At 51.0% G+C, this 21,889-nt stretch overlaps 1 protein-coding gene across 3 annotated transcripts in view; it reads left to right on the forward strand.

Annotated features, from left to right (window-relative positions):
• Positions 1–21,889, forward strand: part of TENT5D (terminal nucleotidyltransferase 5D) — a 61,432-nt gene that overhangs the window by 21,805 nt on the left and 17,738 nt on the right. Inside the window, exon 1 of one of the 3 annotated variants that reach the window (XM_073642129.1) lies at positions 18,036–18,269. The exons of 1 other annotated variant lie outside the window; for it this stretch is intronic. The gene's annotated coding sequence lies outside the window, so the exon portion shown is untranslated. Of the gene's footprint in view, positions 1–18,035; positions 18,270–20,176; positions 20,197–21,889 lie in introns of those variants that run through there. One more of the 3 variants, XM_073642133.1, reaches the window with a different exon arrangement.

Here is a 21,889-nt window from a genome sequence, read left to right on the forward strand (position 1 = left end):
GCCGGTGTACGTGAAGGGCGTACGGTCCTTTGGCACACTGATGCCGGGTGAAGGTGACCTCATCACCCGGGTAGAGGTCACGTCCGCGGTGTCCCTCCGGCAGGTGGCTCTCGACATCCCTGCGGGTGACAAAGACGTCGCCGGGGGTTCGGTGATCCCGGATAAAGCCCCAGCCATGCTCCAACTGGAACTTTATTACGGTCCAGTTGGCGCGGGGACCGTGGGCCGCACGGGGGTTTCGTCGGGCCCGGCGTTTTTGCTCCGCGCTTTGGACCTGCAGCTGTTCCTCGCGGATCCGCCTCTCTCGCCGTTCTCTCCCAAAGACCTCTAGCTGTTGACGGCAGCACTCCTCACGCCGGGCTGCGGCCGCCCGGGTCTCCTTGGTGAACCCCATGAGGTCCTCACCGGTCGGATCCCATGCAAATTGGGCGTCCTCCAACGGGAGCGGGACAATTTTGACGGGCGCCGGAGCCGGGATCAGAGGCTCGCACAGGGGCCATTCCTTCCGGAGTCGGGGGTTGACGTACTCCGGTGGCCACACGAAGGGCAGCCCGTCCGGGCTGGTATGTTGTGCAAACAGATCTGCGCCCAGGGGTGGCACTGTGGAGGTTGAGGGCGCCGTAGGGGCGGCAGCGCCCGGGGGTACTCGGCCTTGCGTCCAGGCCGGAGGCATCTTACCTGGGTCCAAGTATGGCACCTCCCGGGGGGAGGGCGCTGTGGGGGCCGCGGCGCCTGGAGGTACTCGGCCTTGCGACCAGGCCGATGGCACTGTGGAGGTAGAGGACGCCGTGGAGACCGCGGTGCCCGGAGGCACTCGGCCTTGCGACCAAGCCGGGGGCACCTCCTGTTTTGCCGCGCTCCGGGTAAGGGGGCGTGGCGCGGAAGAGGGCGTGTCCGCGGCTCCGGCCGCTTGAGGCCTAGTTGGGAGCAGTGGCGGTGCGGCAACGGGCGCGGTGAGTGGGACTTCGGGCTCTGCGACGGGGAGCTGGGGCAGGCTTTCGGCTACTGGGCTCGGGGTGGTGACGTCCCCATTACCTGCTTCCATCTCTGCGGCTCCCTCCGCGGCGTCGTCTCCGGCCTTCGTCCCTCCTGCACCATCCTCAGGGGCAGACAAACTCCACGTTGCGGGTGGCGTCCTCTGCTGGCGGGTTCCAGCCTGCTGGGCCATCTCCCTTCCCCATTCGGCCAGTGCTTCCTGCTGTACTCGGGCCATCTTCCGGGCCAAGGCCTCCAGCGCAGTCTGTGCACGCTCCCGATCTCTGGGGAGCTGTGCCAGGATTTCCACCAGGCCTTCTGGGGTGGCGGCCTGCAGCAGGCCCCGGACCACGGGGTCGGTACCGCTTGTCTCTTCCTCCATTCCCGGGTGCGATCTGTCCAGACTTCTCCAGGCTGCACCCATCTTCTCTGTTTTGTTCTCTATCCGCCCCCCTTGGGAGTGGTCCCGGGGCAACTTAGTGACAGTCAGTTTCAGGGGCAGACCCACCACTTTGATGGACATTTCCATGGTAGTAGCCTCGGCTGGTGGGGGCGGTCTCCGCTTTTGGCACCCTTCTGGGACCGCGCCCACGATGGGAGGTCGTCTCTTGCCACCTTCTGGCACGCCCACAATGGCGTCCGCTCTGCCAGGGCGGGAAACTGTCCAAGATGGCGGGAATCGTCTCCTGATGGCGGGAAACTTCGCTGATGGCGGGCAAAGGCTGCAGATGGCGGGCAAACGGCGGGAAACGACTCCGGACGGCGTCTGATGGCGGGAACCCTCTGGAATTGGCGGGAGACTCCTTTTTGAGGTAAATGTGAACTTTTCTTCAGGCACGCAGTACCCGGTGGTTGCGGGCACGTAATCCTGCCGACTACGCCAAAGTTGACGCGCCCCCTGGGCCATGTTTGGGGTGCGGCGCGCGTGCGCGCGGGGAATACCCGGAGCCGGATCCGATGGGGGTAGTAGTCTTCGTGTGGCGGTGACCCGGTCCGTGCCCAGGGTGATCAAACTAAGTGGCGTTATTGGTATGATGGTAATAGTGTTCGACTACGCCACCCGTTGAATGCGGCTATGAAGCCGCCGCTGCAGGGCAGTCCGCTGAGGCCGGTGGTACGGATGTGCAGCGTGGATGGTATAACCCCCAACGGGAGGGGTATGGCCTCAGGGCAGATGGTGAAGCAGGAAAAGATGACAGTGGAGTGGTGGTGTGACAAGGAAGCTCAGAGACGTGCAATTGCAGTTTTCACAGCTTTACTCACAGTTCTTTATCAGGTCCCTTGTGTACAGCTAGGACCACCCGAGCCGTGCTGCGTCCACCAGGTGCGGGACTCGGCCAACTCCCAGGCAGTTTCAGAGCGTGGTCCTGAGCTCCCCTCTCTTCCTTTCTACTGGCCGTCCCCACCAGGGATCCACCTTTGTCCAGCTCCCTCGGGCCTTCTGGTGGTGAAACCTTTCCCGGTTTCCCTGACCCTATATGGTATGCCTTCCTGGTAGATATGGCGAGGGGTCGCGCCAAAACTTGTCCACGACCTCCGGTTCCTGGCTAAGGATAATTGGCCTTCACCAGTTTGGGATCCGGCACCCTGTTCTGCCAACCCTTCACCCGTTATTTCGTGGGATCTCAGGGTTCCCTCTCTCTTGCGTCTCTGGGCCTTTCCTGGTGTTTCTGTTCCTTCTTCCTCTGACTTCTCTCTCTCTCCCTCTCTCAGCTTCAGGCCTCCACTCCAGGCCTGACTCTGGAGCTGGGCCCAGACTGAGCCACAGCTCCCTGTCAGCCCTCTCTGGCTGAGCTCCTCTCTGCACAGAACAGACAGACCCTGATCTAAGATGGTGCCCACCTTATATACTCCCTTCTGACACCCGAGCCCAGGTGATGAGCAACCAATGGGCTCCTACCTATGCCCAGAGTCCCTCCCCTGTCTGCTCCTACACCACTGGGATGTTCCCCCCCCCCCACTCCAGCCAGGGACAGAAGCTAACGTACCTGCACATCTATCTGGTGGGAGTACCGTTGATCTGTCCCCCGGAAATGGGGTGAGTGTAGTGCATGCAGCTAACTGAGCCCAGTTCCACACTCCATCCTTACCCGGGAGTGGAATACCACACCTCTGGTCTGAGGTGCAATACCCCTGTAGCAGCCGAGTCCTCGGGGTGCTACAGATGTCTCCCTCATCCAGTTCAGGCGCGAACTCACCTGCGCATGACAGTGATGTCAGCTGCCGGCCTGTGATTGGCTGACGGCTTTTAATTATTCTCATGCACCTTTCCGCACGGCAATAGATTTTAATTGCTCAGTTAGTGAAACGGCCAAACAAAGAAGAGAACTCCCCAAGAAAGCAGGCATTGCTTCTAAGGGGTTTTCAACCCTCTCCCACCCCTGTGTAAATGCTATAACAACTCTTTTTAAGGTACATCTGTAAGGAAAAACAAAAACCCAACAGAGACCTGAACCAATGGTTAAAATCACAAGTTTAGCAGAAACACAAGTGCAGACGATGAAAGGGGCGGTTTCTTCTTTCGTACAGTAATGGGGTTTTGGGAGGCTGAAGAGGAGGCTTACAACATCTTTTGACCCAAGTTTCGAAATTTTCTCTCCATTACGAAAATTCATTTCATTGGGGTTGAAATTTGGGATCTTTTTGTGTTTCCCCTCAAAATGAGGGTAGGGGTGCAAGTAGTGCCACAAAAATGTGGGGCATGCCTTACTACAGCATTACACACCACAATCATGGTGACTGTGTCCAAAATGCCCCAACCCCCCCACTTTTATGAGGTGGGGGGTGTTAAGAGGTTAAGGGTGTTTTTACCCCTTGGTGGCTTTTGACAGGTGATCTGATGATGAAAATTGGTTAGAATGATCAGTAGATGTGAGGAGATGAACATAATGTTTGCCTCTTTGCATAACATGACGTTTTAGGGGGTTAATTCTAAGGGGTACACATGCAAAACCCCTGAAAATGGGGATAAACATTCCGATTTCTTGACAAGCTTCCAGACATTTTTGGGTGCCTTTGAAAGCATACTGATTCACCCAAGGTTATTATTATCACCCCATTTTCAACTCTTTGGAGAGGCTTTGAGGTTAGGGGTGCACCGGAGGGGTAGTTTGTACCGTAGGCAGTTGAACTTGACAGGATCACAAACGATCAGCAATCGACTATCACTGACGAGATTTTCAAACCCATCCATTCAACAGTTTCAGAGAAAAGTCGACTTCTTTGGAATTGTTCTAGCAACTTTCCAATTTAGGGTGTTTAGAGGGTCGCAGCCCCTAGAATTGATTTGAAAACAGCAAAACAATTTCTGTATCATGAAACTCAGGGTCTGGCCTACAGCCATGTAAGATATTGTTCCAATCCCACCATTCTTTACACTTCAAAGTGAATTTGGAAATATTGATGCTTTCATTTTTCACAGGAGTATAGATTTCAGCTGGTGTCATGACTTTCCAGGGCTTTTTGCACCTCTCTTTCTTCTATGGTGACCTGTGTGGATTCTATGGGTTGTTACCAACATCTGGGGAGAATTTATTTTAGTAGTTATATTCTTGTACATAGGGGCAGTATTATAGTAGTTATATTCTTGTACATAGGAGCAGTATTACAGTAGTTATATTCTTGTACATAGGAGCAGTATTATAGTAGTTATATTCTTGTACATAGGGGGCAGTATTATAGTAGTTATATTCTTGTACATAGGGAGCAGTATTATAGTAGTTATATTCTTGTACATAGGAGCAGTATTATAGTAGTTATATTCTTGTACATAGGGGGCAGTATTATAGTAGTTATATTCTTGTACATAGGGAGCAGTATTATAGTAGTTATATTCTTGTACATAGGAGCAGTATTATAGTAGTTATATTCTTGTACATAGGGAGCAGTATTATAGTAGATATATTCTTGTACATAGGAGCAGCATTATAGTAGTTATATTCTTGTACATAGGGGCAGTATTATAGTAAATATATTCTTGTACATATGAGCAGTATTATAGTAGTTATATTCTTGTACATAGGGAGCAGTATTATAGTAGTTATATTCTTGTACATAGGGAGCAGTATTATAGTACTTATATTCTTGTACATAGGAGGCAGTATTATAGTAGATATATTCTTGTACATAGGAGCAGTATTATAGTAGTTATATTCTTGTACATAGGAGCAGCATTATAGTAGTTATATTCTTGTACATAGGGGCAGTATTATAGTAGATATATTCTTGTACATATGAGCAGTGTTATAGTAGTTATATTCTTGTACATAGGGAGCAGTATTATAGTAGTTATATTCTTGTACATAGGCGGCAGTATTATAGTAGTTATATTCTTGTACATAGGGAGCAGTATTATAGTAGTTATATCCTTGTACATAGGGGGCAGTATTATAGTAGTTATATTCTTGAACATAGGGGCAGTATTATAGTAGTTATAGTATTGAACATAGGGGCAGTATTATAGTAGTTATATTCTTGTATATAGAAGCAGTATTATGGTAGTTATATTCTTGTACATAGGGGGCAGTATTATAGTAGTTATATTCTTGTACATAGGGGCAGTATTATAGTAGTTATATTCTTGTATATAGGGGGCAGTATTATTGTAGTTATATTCTTGTATATAGGGGGCTGTATTATAGTAGTTATAGTCTTGTACAGAGGGGCAGTATTATAGTAGTTATATTCTTGTACATAGGGGACAGTATTATAGTAGTTATATTCTTGTACATAGCAGCAGTATTACAGTAGTTATATTCTTGTACATAGCAGCAGTATTATAGTAGTTATATTCTTGTACATAGGGGCAGTATTATAGTAGCTATATTCTTGTACATAGGGGGCAGTATTATAGTAGTTATATTCTTGTACATAGGGGACAGTATTATAGTAGTTATATTCTTGTACATAGCAGCAGTATTATAGTAGTTATATTCTTGTACATAGGAGCAGTATTATAGTAGTTATATTCTTGTATATAGGGAGCAGTATTATAGTAGTTATATTCCTGTACATAGGGGCAGCATTATAGTAGTTATATTCTTGTACATAGGAGCAGTATTATAGTAGTTATATTCTTGTATATAGGGGGCAGTATTATTGTAGTTATATTCTTGTACATAGGAGCAGTATTATAGTAGTTATATTCTTGTATATAGGGGGCTGTATTATAGTAGTTATAGTCTTGTACATAGGGGACAGTATTATAGTAGTTATATTCTTGTACATAGCAGCAGTATTACAGTAGTTATATTCTTGTACATAGCAGCAGTATTATAGTAGTTATATTCTTGTACATAGGGGCAGTATTATAGTAGCTATATTCTTGTACATAGGGGCAGTATTATAGTAGTTATATTCTTGTACATAGGGGACAGTATTATAGTAGTTATATTCTTGTACATAGCAGCAGTATTATAGTAGTTATATTCTTGTACATAGGGGCAGTATTATAGTAGTTATATTCTTGTACATAGGAGCTGTATTATAGTAGTTATATTCTTGTATATAGGAGCAGTATTATAGTAGTTATATTCTTGTACATAGGAGCAGTATTATAGTAGTTATATTCTTGTATATAGGGGCAGTATTATAGTAGTTATATTCTTGTACATAGGAGCAGTATTATAGTAGTTATATTCTTGTACATAGGGGCAGTATTATAGTAGTTATATTCTTGTACATAGGAGCAGTATTATAGTAGTTATATTCTTGTACATAGGGGGCAGTATTATAGTAGTTATATTCTTGTACATAGGAGCAGTATTATAGTAGTTATATTCTCGTACATAGAGTCAGTATTATAGTAGTTATATTCTTGTACATAGGGAGCAGTATTATAGTAGTTATATTCTTGTACATAGGAGCAGTATTATAGTAGTTATATTCTTGTACATAGGGAGCAGTATTATAGTAGTTATATTCTTGTACATAGGAGCAGTATTATAGTAGTTATATTCTTGTACATAGGAGCAGTATTATAGTAGTTATATTCTTGTATATAGGGGGCAGTATTATAGTAGTTATATTCTTGTACATAGGAGCAGTATTATAGTAGTTATATTCTTGTACATAGGAGCAGTATTATAGTAGTTATATTCTTGTACATAGGAGCAGTATTATAGTAGTTATATTCTTGTACATAGGGCCAGTATTATAGTAGTTATATTCTTGTACATAGAGGGCAGTATTATAGTACTTGTATTCTTGTACATAGGTAGCAGTATTATAGTAGTTATATTCTTGTACATAGGGGCAGTATTATAGTAGTTATATTCTTGTACATAGGAGCAGTATTATAGTAGTTATATCCTTGTACACAGGGGCAGTGTAATAGTAGTTATATTCTTGTACATAGGGGCAGTATTATAGTAGTTATATCCTTGTACACAGGGGGCAGTATTATGGTAGTGTAGTTACACTTTGTCTATGACGTACATGGCGGGTCGAGCTGATATATTACACTTGTGTGAGGAGGATGCGGTCAGATTATCTGTTTTTCGCATCCTGTGACATAAATAACATCCGGCTGGTGTAATAAATGTCATTGATCTGTATACTGAGGTTCATTGATCTTCTGTCTCATATTGCCATATCTTGGGGTGATTATTAGCGGTCAGTGACAGCGCTTGGCTGATTGACAACCATGAACTGTCCATCTTGGTACCTGCTGATGGATATTCTAATAATATAATTTCCTGTGGGGCCGCTGTGATGAGGGAGTGATCCTCAGGATGGCCGCGGGATACTGACAGATTATCCATTGATCAATTTGTTTCCTGATGAATAACTTATAAATAAATTATATCAATCTCAGGATGGGAGAATTTTGGGTTGAGTCTTATGTGCAGCCGCCATGTGTACCACGAAGACAAATCTCTGAGCTGTGCGCAGCGTCCTCTCGATGGTAGAGTTATGGCCGCCATGATTTATGATGTGATGGGAGTGGGAGCGAATCCTGTGATCTGACCCGAGACAGAAGCTTGTGATGACTGCCGAGAGACAGGTGCAGAACCTCATACAGTGACAGCCATATGCCCTCTACATATAGAAAAGTATCCTGTCCTGAATACAGTGCCGGACACCCACCCCATATACAGTGTTAGGCACCTATCTCTGTATACAGTGGCAGTAATATGCTCCTTATATTCAGTGTCAGGCCCCATATACAATGTCAGTAATTGACGACCTATGCAGAGTGCCATACAACAGCCCAAATATACAGTGAGAGTAACCAGCTCCCTATATACAGTATCAAAAACCTGCCCTGATATACAGTGCTTGGCACTTATTCCTGTACACAGTGCCAATATTCTTTTCTATATAGAGCCAGTCACCTGCCCTTATATACAATGCAATCACTCTGTACAGTGCAGGTAATGTGCCCCTATGTAGAGTGCCAAACAACTGCCCTTATATACAGTGCTAGTAATCTTCTCCAAAAATAGTCTTAAGCATGTGCCCCTGTATACAGTGTCGCTAATCTGTCAACTACATACAGTCCGATATAACCAGTATCAGTAACTTCTGCTATACAGTGCCGGTCTGCTCCTTATATTGAATATCAGGCACCTGCCCCCATATACAGTGAAGGTAATCTACCCTCCTATGCAAAAAAAAAAGGTATATACAGTGTCAGAATTCTGCCCCTATATACAGTGCAAGGACTTACCAGGTGTCAGGTTTCTCCTGGTTATAAGATATGAAAACATATATTTTTATTTATCAAAAATAATAATAAAAAATGACAATTAAAACAGGAAATAGGTGCTAATAAAAAATAAAAGTTGGAGCTAATGAATATATTATAGTAGCGTAATAGGTAAGTATCACATAATTAATCTTGTTCTCTCTTATTGTCAGACACTTGTCTCTATTGTTAAGTATCACAATGATAAATGTGTATTATAACAACTAATACTGTTACCAGAGACATATCGAGCAGGGCATGGCCCCCAGCGCACAATGCTCTTTATGATTGCATAAAACTACATTTATGATTAAGGTATGATTTCAAATACACGTGAGGTTTCCTAAATGGCCGTACAGAATATCTAGCTTGTGTATTTGCCGTGGATATATAGAAGTGTCAGTTCTGAAATCAGTATGGCAAGGCTTCAATCATATCTTAGATAGTTGTTTGAATATAAATGAAAACAAAAAAGTATTATGACCGACACTTGATTTAACCGGCCATTTAAAAGGTGACTGCTGCCAAGAGCTCATGGGCATGGCATCTGCCAGAGAGTCGGGCTATGCATTAATTGCGAATTAGTTTACTGGTCCTTTAAAGAGAGGGAAAGCCTCTTTATCAAGTGCTCATGTGCATTTTGATTGCAAAACAATCAGGCTAATCGTATAAGCCGGAATACCACATAGATAATGGAAAGTCCCACTCTATCATTGGTTTCTACTGTCAATAGACAATCCTAAGGCTAGAGCATAAATGACCAAGAGATGAACATGTTACTTACCTGTGGAATAGCACGCTGTGGATCTATTAGAAATAGCTCCTGCTTTCTGCTCTGACGTGCACGTTTCGCCCAGCTTCTTCAGGGGACCTCTGCCCCTTCATACAATGGCCTTTATGTACAGTGTCAGGACTTACCACATAAACAGTGGGGGAACCTGTCTCTCATATAGAGTGCCAGGCATCTTCCCCATAAACAGCATTTACAGTGCAAATAATCTACCTTTAATATACAGAGCAAGTCATCTGCCCATTTTCTAGAGTGCCACATACCACCTATATACAGGGCAGGCCAGGACTATGGCTGGCGCTGAGTTTATTGTGACTCACACTGGGGACTTGGCTGGTGCAGAGGGGATAATTGCTAGGGCTGTATGTGGCACCTATGGATCTTATATAATACCGTATCTCAGGGCTGGTACTAGACAATAAAGCTTACAATCTAATACCACCGTTTCATCTCCCACACAGCACAGATCCGTTACACCGTATCACCCGTTTTCCCCTCCATACAGGATTCCTGCATGTCGTTTTGCCACTTGATGCAGGAATCCTCATCATCATCCTCGTTCTTCGTGTTTGCGTACCGGCGATGGCTTTTTGGTTATGTATTCCTCCTTGAGCAGAAAACAGTTTAGTTCTCCATCTCCGAACACCATCCTGAAATATTCATGACCACAGATGGCCGTGAGCGAGATTCACTGTCAGTGCGGCATGTTACGTAGTGTCAGGACGGCGGCGGAGACGAAACGCGGAGATGCACAGTCCTGTCAGGTTATAACATGCGGGAGCAGCGCAGAAGACAAACGTAAAACGATTCTACCCGTCCTAACGCACAAAACGGTTTACTGTGCTTCCATGGCGTCGGTCTGCGGTTTTATATTTATACGTTGTGAATTCTCGCCTCCACGCTTCCCCCTGTGATAGATGATAAGTCATGAGACTAATCTCAAGGGTCGAACTAATTATCAGCACTCGTCATTGGATACTAAAAGAATGAGAATGTCAACAAGAACAGAAATAGCACCGTGCAAAAGTATTCAACCCCTTAAAAGTTACACTGACAGATGATTTCAGAAAGCTTATTGCACTCGGCACCAATTTGCCCCAAGACCAAGAGACCACGAACACTGACCTTGTGCACACTGGTTCAGACTCTGCCGATTTTACGCGGTAATGAGGACAAGTAACTGCACTGTCAACTCGAAGTGTGATAATCGCAGACCGGAAGACCGCAGCACAGTCTCAGAGACTACAATGCATCTGTCAGTAGATATACTGTCATTGCACCAACTTCTCCTCTGTGACCATTGTAGTATCCAAACCTAAACTGTATCAACAACATGTGGCCACCCTGAGCACAATGCAGAATGGTGACATCAGGAGACATGGAGAAGCTGCACTATGAATTCCCCTTAGTCTCTACTGTAAGAGCGGTCACACTATAGAGCTCTGTACTGTAAGAGCCGTCACACTATAGAGCTCTGTACTGTAAGAGCGGTCACACTATAGAGCTCTGTACTGTAAGAGCGGTCACACTATAGAGCTGTGTACTGTAAGAGCGGTCACACTATAGAGCTCTGCACTGTAAGAGCGGTCACACTATGGAGCTCTGTACTGTAAGAGGGGTCACACTATGGAGCTCTGTACTGTAAGAGCCGTCACACTATAGAGCTCTGTACTGTAAGAGCCGTCACACTATAGACCTCTATACTGTAAGAGCGGTCACACTATAGAGCTCTGTACTGTAAGAGCCGTCACACTATAGAGCTGTGTACTGTAAGAGCGGTCACACTATAGAGCTCTGTACTGTAAGAGCCGTCACACTATGGAGCTCTGTCCTGTAAGAGCGGTCACACTATAGAGCTGTGTACTGTAAGAGCCGTCACACTATAGAGCTGTGTACTGTAAGAGCGGTCACACTATAGAGCTCTGTACTGTAAGAGCCGTCACACTATGGAGCTCTGTCCTGTAAGAGCGGTCACACTATAGAGCTGTGTACTGTAAGAGCCGTCACACTATGGAGCTCTGTCCTGTAAGAGCCGTCACACTATAGAGCTCTGTACTGTAAGAGCCGTCACACTATAGAGCTCTGTACTGTAAGAGCGGTCACACTATAGAGCTCTGTACTGTAAGAGCGGTCACACTATAGAGCTCTGTACTGTAAGAGGGGTCACACTATAGAGCTGTGTACTGTAAGAGCGGTCACACTATAGAGCTCTGTACTGTAAGAGCCGTCACACTATAGAGCTCTGTACTGTAAGAGCCGTCACACTATAGAGCTCTGTACTGTAAGAGCGGTCACACTATAGAGCTCTGTACTGTAAGAGCCGTCACACTATAGAGCTCTGTACTGTAAGAGCCGTCACACTATAGACCTCTATACTGTAAGAGCGGTCACACTATAGAGCTCTGTACTGTAAGAGCCGTCACACTATAGAGCTGTGTACTGTAAGAGCGGTCACACTATAGAGCTCTGTACTGTAAGAGCCGTCACACTATAGAGCTCTGTACTGTAAGAGCCGTCACACTATAGAGCTCTGTACTGTAAGAGCGGTCACACTATAGAGCTCTGTACTGTAAGAGGGGTCACACTATAGAGCTGTGTACTGTAAGAGCGGTCACACTATAGAGCTCTGTACTGTAAGAGCCGTCACACTATAGAGCTCTGTACTGTAAGAGCCGTCACACTATAGAGCTCTGTACTGTAAGAGCGGTCACACTATAGAGCTCTGTACTGTAAGAGCCGTCACACTATAGAGCTCTGTACTGTAAGAGCCGTCACACTATAGACCTCTATACTGTAAGAGCGGTCACACTATAGAGCTCTGTACTGTAAGAGCCGTCACACTATAGAGCTGTGTACTGTAAAAGCGGTCACACTATAGAGCTCTGTACTGTAAGAGCCGTCACACTATAGAGCTGTGTACTGTAAGAGCCGTCACACTATAGAGCTGTGTACTGTAAGAGCGGTCACACTATAGAGCTCTGTACTGTAAGAGCCGTCACACTATGGAGCTCTGTCCTGTAAGAGCGGTCACACTATAGAGCTGTATACTGTAAGAGCCGTCACACTATGGAGCTCTGTCCTGTAAGAGCCGTCACACTATAGAGCTCTGTACTGTAAGAGCCGTCACACTATAGAGCTCTGTACTGTAAGAGCCGTCACACTATAGAGCTCTGTACTGTAAGAGCGGTCACACTATAGAGCTCTGTACTGTAAGAGGGGTCACACTATAGAGCTGTGTACTGTAAGAGCGGTCACACTATAGAGCTCTGTACTGTAAGAGCCGTCACACTATAGAGCTCTGTACTGTAAGAGCCGTCACACTATAGAGCTCTGTACTGTAAGAGCGGTCACACTATAGAGCTCTGTACTGTAAGAGCGGTCACACTATAGAGCTGTGTACTGTAAGAGCGGTCACACTATAGAGCTCTGCACTGTAAGAGCGGTCACACTATGGAGCTCTGTACTGTAAGAGGGGTCACACTATGGAGCTCTGTACTGTAAGAGCGGTCACACTATAGAACTCTGTACTGTAAGAGGGGTCACACTATAGAGCTCTGTACTGTAAGAGGGGTCACACTATGGAGCTCTGTACTGTAAGAGCGGTCACACTATGGAGCTCTGTACTGTAAGAGGGGTCACACTATGGAGCTCTGTACTGTAAGAGCGGTCACACTATAGAACTCTGTACTGTAAGAGGGGTCACACTATAGAGCTGTGTACTGTAAGAGCGGTCACACTATAGAGCTCTGCACTGTAAGAGCGGTCACACTATGGAGCTCTGTACTGTAAGAGCGGTCACACTATAGAGCTCTGTACTGTAAGAGCTGTCACACTATAGAGCTCTGTACTGTAAGAGGGGTCACACTATAGAGCTCTGTACTGTAAGAGGGGTCACACTATAGAGCTCTGTACTGTAAGAGGGGTCACACTATGGAGCTCTGTACTGTAAGAGCGGTCACACTATAGAGCTCTGTACTGTAAGAGGGGTCACACTATAGAGCTCTGTACTGTAAGAGCGGTCACACTATGGAGCTCTGTACTGTAAGAGCGGTCACACTATGGAGCTCTGTACTGTAAGAGCGGTCACACTATAGAGCTCTGCACTGTAAGAGCGGTCACACTATGGAGCTCTGTACTGTAAGAGCGGTCACACTATAGAGCTCTGTACTGTAAGAGCTGTCACACTATAGAGCTCTGTACTGTAAGAGGGGTCACACTATAGAGCTGTGTACTGTAAGAGCGGTCACACTATAGAGCTCTGCACTGTAAGAGCGGTCACACTATGGAGCTCTGTACTGTAAGAGCGGTCACACTATAGAGCTCTGTACTGTAAGAGCTGTCACACTATAGAGCTCTGTACTGTAAGAGGGGTCACACTATAGAGCTGTGTACTGTAAGAGCGGTCACACTATAGAGCTCTGTACTGTAAGAGGGGTCACACTATAGAGCTCTGTACTGTAAGAGCGGTCACACTATAGAGCTCTGTACTGTAAGAGCGGTCACACTATAGAGCTCTGTACTGTAAGAGGGGTCACACTATGGAGCTCTGTACTGTAAGAGCGGTCACACTATAGAGCTCTGTACTGTAAGAGGGGGTCACACTATAGAGCTCTGTACTGTAAGAGCGGTCACACTATAGAGCTGTGTACTGTAAGAGCGGTCACACTATAGAGCTCTGTACTGTAAGAGCGGTCACACTATAGAGCTCTGTACTGTAAGAGCGGTCACACTATGGAGCTCTGTACTGTAAGAGCGGTCACACTATAGAGCTCTGTACTGTAAGAGCGGTCACACTATAGAGCTCTGTACTGTAAGAGCGGTCACACTATAGAGCTGTGTACTGTAAGAGCGGTCACACTATGGAGCTCTGTACTGTAAGAGCGGTCACACTGCAGATTGATGTCAAGGGGGAGACTGCCTCTGTCTGCATTGGGCTTATCTGCGCAGACTAAGGACGTTTTCCTTCCCCTGGTTGCGCTCTCAAACATGTGACCTATATAAGAGTTAATGGAAGCAGAGATGTAAATGTCGAGGTCCCTGCAGCCCCCTACATGAGTCATCAGCAGCCGCCGCCATGAATTCCTTGTGCACACTGTGACTTTCCATAAATTCATTGCATTAAACCTGGTGACGCTGCAGGCGATGTATGGAAGTCTGGGTGAGTGTGTGGGCGAGCGGGGTGTGAGGAGCACGGTCTCTCCCAACACTAAAATCAGAAATAGTGGATGAGCCTAAATATTGTATAATGTGTCACACCGGGAGCCATTACTGCAACACTCAGCTTTCCACAATCCCGGAATAATATCAACACCTGCATGTAGCAACTATAATCCTCCTGCACTCATCATCTATTAGTGCTAGCAACCTGCCTGTGTATCCTGTGTGAGGTTGTGAGCCCTGCCCCCTGGTGGTGAGATCTCTGATATAATAATTCATGATCTTGAGGACAGACAGATATTAGTAATGGTCACCTCACATCTGTACTCAGCGCCTCAGTATGGGAGTGCAACCACCGAGCTCAGCGCCTCAGTAAGGGAGTGCAACCACCGAGCTCAGCGCCTCAGTACGGGAGTGTAACCACCGAGCTCAGCGCCTCAGTACGGGAGTGTAACCACCGAGCTCAGCGCCTCAGTACGGGAGTGTAACCACCGAGCTCAGCGCCTCAGTACGGGAGTGTAACCACTGAGCTCAGCGCCTCAGTAAGGGAGTGCAACCACCGAGCTCAGCGCCTCAGTAAGGGAGTGTAACCACCGAGCTCAGCGCCTCAGTACGGGAGTGTAACCGGCGAGCTCAGTGCCTCAGTAGTGAAATGTAACCACAGAGCTCAGTGCCTCTGTAAGGGACTGTAACCACAGAGCTCAGCGCCTCAGTAGTGAAGTGTAACCACCGAGCTCAGTGCCTCTGTACGGAAGTGTAACCGGCGAGCTCAGCACCTCAGTAGTGAAGAGTAACCACTGGGCTCAGCGCCTCAGTACTGAGGTGTAACAGGTGAGGTCAGCGCCTCAGTACTGAGGTGTAACAGGTGAGCTCAGCGTCTCAGTACGGGAGTGTAACCACCGAGCTCAATGTCTCAGTACGGGAGTGTAACCACCGAGCTCAGCGCCTCAGTTGTGAAGAGTAACCACTCAGCTCAGCGCCTCAGTACTGAGGTGTAACAGGTGAGCTCAGCGTCTCAGTACGGGAGTGTAACCACCGAGCTCAATGTCTCAGTACGGGAGTATAACCACCGAGCTCAGCGCCTCAGTTGTGAAGAGTAACCACTGAGCTCAGCGCCTCAGTACTGAGGTGTAACAGGTGAGCCCAGCGTCTCAGTACGGGAGTGTAACCACCGAGCTCAATGTCTCAGTACGGGAGTGTAACCACCGAGCTCAGCGCCTCAGTTGTGAAGAGTAACCACTGAGCTCAGCGCCTCAGTACTGAGGTGTAACAGGTGAGCCCAGCGTCTCAGTACGGGAGTGTAACCACCGAGCTCAATGTCTCAGTACGGGAGTGTAACCACCGAGCTCAGCGCCTCAGTTGTGAAGAGTAACCACTCAGCTCAGCGCCTCAGTACTGAGGTGTAACAGGTGAGCTCAGCGTCTCAGTACGGGAGTGTAACCACCGAGCTCAATGTCTCAGTACGGGAGTATAACCACCGAGCTCAGCGCCTCAGTTGTGAAGAGTAACCACTGAGCTCAGCGCCTCAGTACTGAGGTGTAACAGGTGAGCTCACCGTCTTAGTACGGGAGTGTAACAACCGAGCTCAATGTCTCAGTACGGGAGTATAACCACCGAGCTCAGCGCCTCAGTTGTGAAGAGTAACCACTGCACTCAGCGCCTCAGTACTGAGGTGTAACAGGTGAGCTCAGCGTCTCAGTTCGGGAGTGTAACAACCGAGCTCAGAGTCTCAGTACGGGAGTGTAACAACCGAGCTCAGAGTCTCAGTACGGGAGTGTAACAACCGAGCTCAGAGTCTCAGTACGGGAGTGTAACAACCGAGCTCAGAGTCTCAGTACGGGAGTGTAACCACCGAGCTCAGCGCCTCAGTACTGAAGTGTAAGCACCGAGCTCAGCGCCTCAGTACTGAAGTGTAACCACCGAGCTCAGCGCCTCAGTACTGAAGTGTAACCACCGAGCTCAGCGCCTCAGTACTGAAGTGTAACCACTGAGCTCAGCACCTCAGTAGTGAAGAGTAACCACTGGGCTCAGCGCCTCAGTACTGAGGTGTAACAGGTGAGCCCAGCATCTCAGTACGGGAGTGTAACCACTGAGCTCAATGTCTCAGTACGGGAGTGTAGCCACCGAGCTCAGCGCCTCAGTTGTGAAGAGTAACCACTGAGCTCAGCGCCTCAGTACTGAGGTGTAACAGGTGAGTTCAGCGTCTCAGTACGGGAGTGTAACAACCGAGCTCAGAGTCTCAGTACGGGAGTGTAACCACCGAGCTCAGCGCCTCAGTACTGAAGTGTAACCACCGAGCTCAGCGCCTCAGTACTGAAGTGTAACCACCGAGCTCAGGGCCTCAGTACGGGAGTGTAACCACTGAGCTCAGCGCCTCAGTACAGGAGTGTAACCACCGAGCTCAGCGCCTCAGTACAGGAGTGTAACCACCGAGCTCAGCGCCTCAGTACAGGAGTGTAACCACCGAGCTCAGCGCCTTAGTACGGGAGTGTAGCCACCGAGCTCAGCGCCTCAGTACGGGAGTGTAGCCACCGAGCTCAGCGCCTCAGTACGGGAGTGTAGCCACCGAGCTCAGCGCCTCAGTACGGGAGTGTAGCCACCGAGCTCAGCGCCTCAGTACAGGAGTGTAACCACCGAGCTCAGCGCCTCAGTACGGGAGTGTAGCCACCGAGCTCAGCGCCTCAGTACGGGAGTGTAACCACAGAGCTCAGCGCCTCAGTAGTGAAATGTAACCACAAAGCTCAGTGCCTCTATACGGGAGTGTAACCACAGAGCTCAGCGCCTCAGTAGTGAAGTGTAACCGCCGAGCTCAGCGCCTCAGTAGTGAAGTGTAACCACGGAGCTCAGCGCCTCAGTAGTGAAGTGTAACCACAGAGCTCAGCGCCTCAGTAGTGAAGTGTAACCACAGAGCTCAGCGCCTCAGTAGTGAAGTGTAACCACAGAGCTCAGCGCCTCAGTACAGGAGTGTAACCACCGAGCTCAGCGCCTCAGTAGTGAAGTGTAACCACAGAGCTCAGCGCCTCAGTAGTGAAGTGTAACCACAGAGCTCAGCGCCTCAGTAGTGAAGTGTAACCACAGAGCTCAGCGCCTCAGTAGTGAAGTGTAACCACAGAGCTCAGCGCCTCAGTAGTGAAGTGTAACCACAGAGCTCAGCGCCTCAGTAGTGAAGTGTAACCACAGAGCTCAGCGCCTCAGTAGTGAGTGTGACTGAGGTGTCACATGACAGTTTGCTCTTTGTGTCGTTCACCATTCCGTGCTGTCAGAGGTGTCTTCCCGCTCAGGACGTCGCGAGCGGCTGATGAGCGCGTGGTGCTGATGAGAGCAGCCTTACCCTAACTTCTGACAGACTTGCCGCTCGCGCGGCGGCTTATTATAGTACATTTCTCTGTGACGTCACGAAGTGGGCGGTCTCTTGTCTGCAGGGCGGGCTGAACTTTGTGACGCCACGTAGTCATGGAGACAGGATTACACCGGACAGATAATGAGGCAGATGAGGTGGCAGCTCCGCTATTCCGGCGCCTCACTCCTCTGATACAGCGCTCCCGGGAACCGCTCCCTCTCCACCAGCACCACCACTGGCCCTAACAGCGACCCCGGAGGCCCGCACATCTCTCCCGACAGTCGGAGCGTCCTGCGGAGAGGTGTGCGGGGCAGAGACAGGTGAGACCCGGGACAGAGACAGGAGAGGAGCGCGGGGCAGAGACAGGTGAGACCCGGGACAGAGACCGGAGAGGAGAGGAGAGGAGCGCGGGGCAGAGACAGGTGAGACCCGGGACAGAGACAGGAGAGGAGCGCGGGGCAGAGACAGGAGAGGAGCGCGGGGCAGAGACAGGAGAGGAGAGGAGCGCGGGGCAGAGACAGGAGAGGAGAGGAGCGCGGGGCAGAGACAGGAGAGGAGCGCGGGGCAGAGACAGGAGAGGAGCGCGGGGCAGAGACAGGAGAGGAGCGCGGGGCAGAGACAGGAGAGACCCGGGACAGAGACCGGAGAGGAGAGGAGAGGAGAGGAGCGCGGGGCAGAGACAGGTGAGACCCGGGACAGAGACAGGAGAGGAGAGGAGAGGAGCGCGGGGCAGAGACAGGTGAGACCCGGGACAGAGACAGGAGAGGAGCGCGGGGCAGAGACAGGAGAGGAGCGCGGGGCAGAGACAGGAGAGGAGAGGAGCGCGGGGCAGAGACAGGAGAGGAGAGGAGCGCGGGGCAGAGACAGGAGAGGAGAGGAGCGCGGGGCAGAGACAGGAGAGGAGCGCGGGGCAGAGGCAGGTGAGACCCGGGACAGAGACAGGAGAGGAGCGCGGGGCAGAGACAGGAGAGGAGCGCGGGGCAGAGACAGGAGAGGAGCGCGGGGCAGAGACAGGAGAGGAGCGCGGGGCAGAGACAGGAGAGGAGCGCGGGGCAGAGACAGGAGAGGAGCGCGGGGCAGAGACAGGAGAGGAGCGCGGGGCAGAGACAGGAGAGGAGAGGAGCGCGGGGCAGAGACAGGAGAGGAGAGGAGCGCGGGGCAGAGACAGGAGAGGAGAGGAGCGCGGGGCAGAGACAGGAGAGGAGAGGAGCGCGGGGCAGAGACAGGAGAGGAGAGGAGCGCGGGGCAGAGACAGGAGAGGAGAGGAGCGCGGGGCAGAGACAGGAGAGGAGAGGAGCGCGGGGCAGAGACAGGAGAGGAGAGGAGCGTGGGGCAGAGACAGGAGAGGAGAGGAGCGCGGGGCAGAGACAGGAGAGGAGAGGAGCGCGGGGCAGAGACAGGAGAGGAGAGGAGCGCGGGGCAGAGACAGGAGAGGAGAGGAGCGCGGGGCAGAGACAGGAGAGGAGAGGAGCGCGGGGCAGAGACAGGAGAGGAGAGGAGCGCGGGGCAGAGACAGGAGAGGAGAGGAGCGCGGGGCAGAGACAGGAGAGGAGAGGAGCGCGGGGCAGAGACAGGAGAGGAGAGGAGCGCGGGGCAGAGACAGGAGAGGAGAGGAGCGCGGGGCAGAGACAGGAGAGGAGAGGAGCGCGGGGCAGAGACAGGAGAGGAGAGGAGCGCGGGGCAGAGACAGGAGAGGAGAGGAGCGCGGGGCAGAGACAGGAGAGGAGAGGAGCGCGGGGCAGAGACAGGAGAGGAGAGGAGCGCGGGGCAGAGACAGGAGAGGAGAGGAGCGCGGGGCAGAGACAGGAGAGGAGAGGAGCGCGGGGCAGAGACAGGAGAGGAGAGGAGCGCGGGGCAGAGACAGGAGAGGAGAGGAGCGCGGGGCAGAGACAGGAGAGGAGAGGAGCGCGGGGCAGAGACCGGAGAGGAGAGGAGCGCGGGGCAGAGACAGGTGAGACGCGGGACAGAGACAGGAGAGGAGAGGAGCGCGGGGCAGAGACAGGTGAGACCCGGGACAGAGACAGGAGAGGAGAGGAGCGCGGGGCAGAGGCAGGTGAGACCCGGGACAGAGACAGGAGAGGAGAGGAGCGCGGGGCAGAGGCAGGTGAGACCCGGGACAGAGACAGGAGAGGAGCGCGGGGCAGAGACAGGTGAGACCCGGGACAGAGACAGGAGAGGAGCGCGGGGCAGAGACAGGTGAGACCCGGGACAGAGACCGGACAGGAGAGGAGCGCGGGGCAGAGACAGGTGAGACCCGGGACAGAGACCGGAGAGGAGCGCGGGGCAGAGACGGGAGAGGAGAGGAGCGCGGGGCAGAGACGGGAGAGGAGAGGAGCGCGGGGCAGAGACGGGAGAGGAGAGGAGCGCGGGGCAGAGACGGGAGAGGAGAGGAGCGCGGGGCAGAGACTGGAGAGGAGCGCGGGGCAAAGATGGGTGAGACCCGGGGCAGAGACTGGAGAGGAGAGGAGCGCGGGGCAGAGACTGGAGAGGAGAGGAGCACGGGGCAGAGACTGGAGAGGAGCGCGGGGCAAAGATGGGTGAGACCCGGGGCAGAGACGGGAGAGGAGAGGAGCGCGGGGCAAAGATGGGTGAGACCCGGGGCAGAGACGGGAGAGGAGAGGAGCGCGGGGCAGAGACGGGAGAGGAGAGGAGCGCGGGGCAGAGACGGGAGAGGAGAGGAGCGCGGGGCAGAGACGGGAGAGGAGAGGAGCGCGGGGCAGAGACGGGAGAGGAGAGGAGCGCGGGGCAGAGACGGGAGAGGAGAGGAGCGCGGGGCAGAGACGGGAGAGGAGAGGAGCGCGGGGCAGAGACGGGAGAGGAGAGGAGCGCGGGGCAGAGACGGGAGAGGAGAGGAGCGCGGGGCAGAGACTGGAGAGGAGCGCGGGGCAGAGACTGGAGAGGAGCGGAGCGCGGGGCAGAGACTGGAGAGGAGCGCGGGGCAGAGACTGGAGAGGAGCGCGGGGCAAAGATGGGTGAGACCCGGGGCAGAGACGGGAGAGGAGAGGAGCGCGGGGCAGAGACGGGAGAGGAGAGGAGCGCGGGGCAGAGACGGGAGAGGAGAGGAGCGCGGGGCAGAGACGGGAGAGGAGAGGAGCGCGGGGCAGAGACTGGAGAGGAGCGCGGGGCAAAGATGGGTGAGACCCGGGGCAGAGACTGGAGAGGAGAGGAGCGCGGGGCAGAGACTGGAGAGGAGCGCGGGGCAAAGATGGGTGAGACCCGGGGCAGAGACAGGAGAGGAGAGGAGCGCGGGGCAGAGACTGGAGAGGAGCGCGGGGCAGAGATGGGTGAGACCCAGGGCAGGGGCGGGTGAGGAGCGCGGGGCAGAGGCGGGTGAGGAGCGCGGGGCAGGGGCGGGTGTCAGAAAGACACTGCAGTTTTGTCTTAGAAGAATATCTCTGTGTGCAGAATTATTGGGCGACTAAATGACAAACGTAAAGCAGTGAGCTGTCAGGATTCTCCGAGGAGCAGGCAGTCATGTGACGACTAGACGCGCGGTGCTTCGTTCACTATAAGGGAACTGAGCGAGGCCAGACACATCTAGTCGGATTGTGGCGAATCACATATTTGTGTTCACATGACCGTCCTCTCCCAGTACTGGAGAATCCTGATCGCATGCAGTGTGCGCGATGTGAGGATTCACAAGTCTGCAGACCTGAACCCCAGGCCTGGACAGCACCTTTAAGGCCTTTCTGAGCCCGGAACAGTGGAGACTTCGGTACGGCGATGTTCTGCAGAACGTTCCTGGTTTTCTGGAGAGTCGCAGAGATTTTCCTGCTCCACTGCTGTTAGGCTGGAGTCTCACCAGCGTATAACATCCGCTGCGATATGCTAATGACACTCGGCTCAAGCTCTGCTGTGAGCGGGAGCCAAGTGTCCGTGCTCCTATCGTCTCACATCAGAGAATCGCAGCACAGCTGCCGAGGAGACCGAGAAAGTAATT

The sequence above is a fragment of the Phyllobates terribilis genome, unplaced genomic scaffold (genome assembly GCF_046119375.1).
Source record: "Phyllobates terribilis strain yellow unplaced genomic scaffold, ASM4611937v1 Scaffold_7__3_contigs__length_470593459, whole genome shotgun sequence".
NCBI classification, from domain to species: domain Eukaryota; kingdom Metazoa; phylum Chordata; class Amphibia; order Anura; family Dendrobatidae; genus Phyllobates; species Phyllobates terribilis.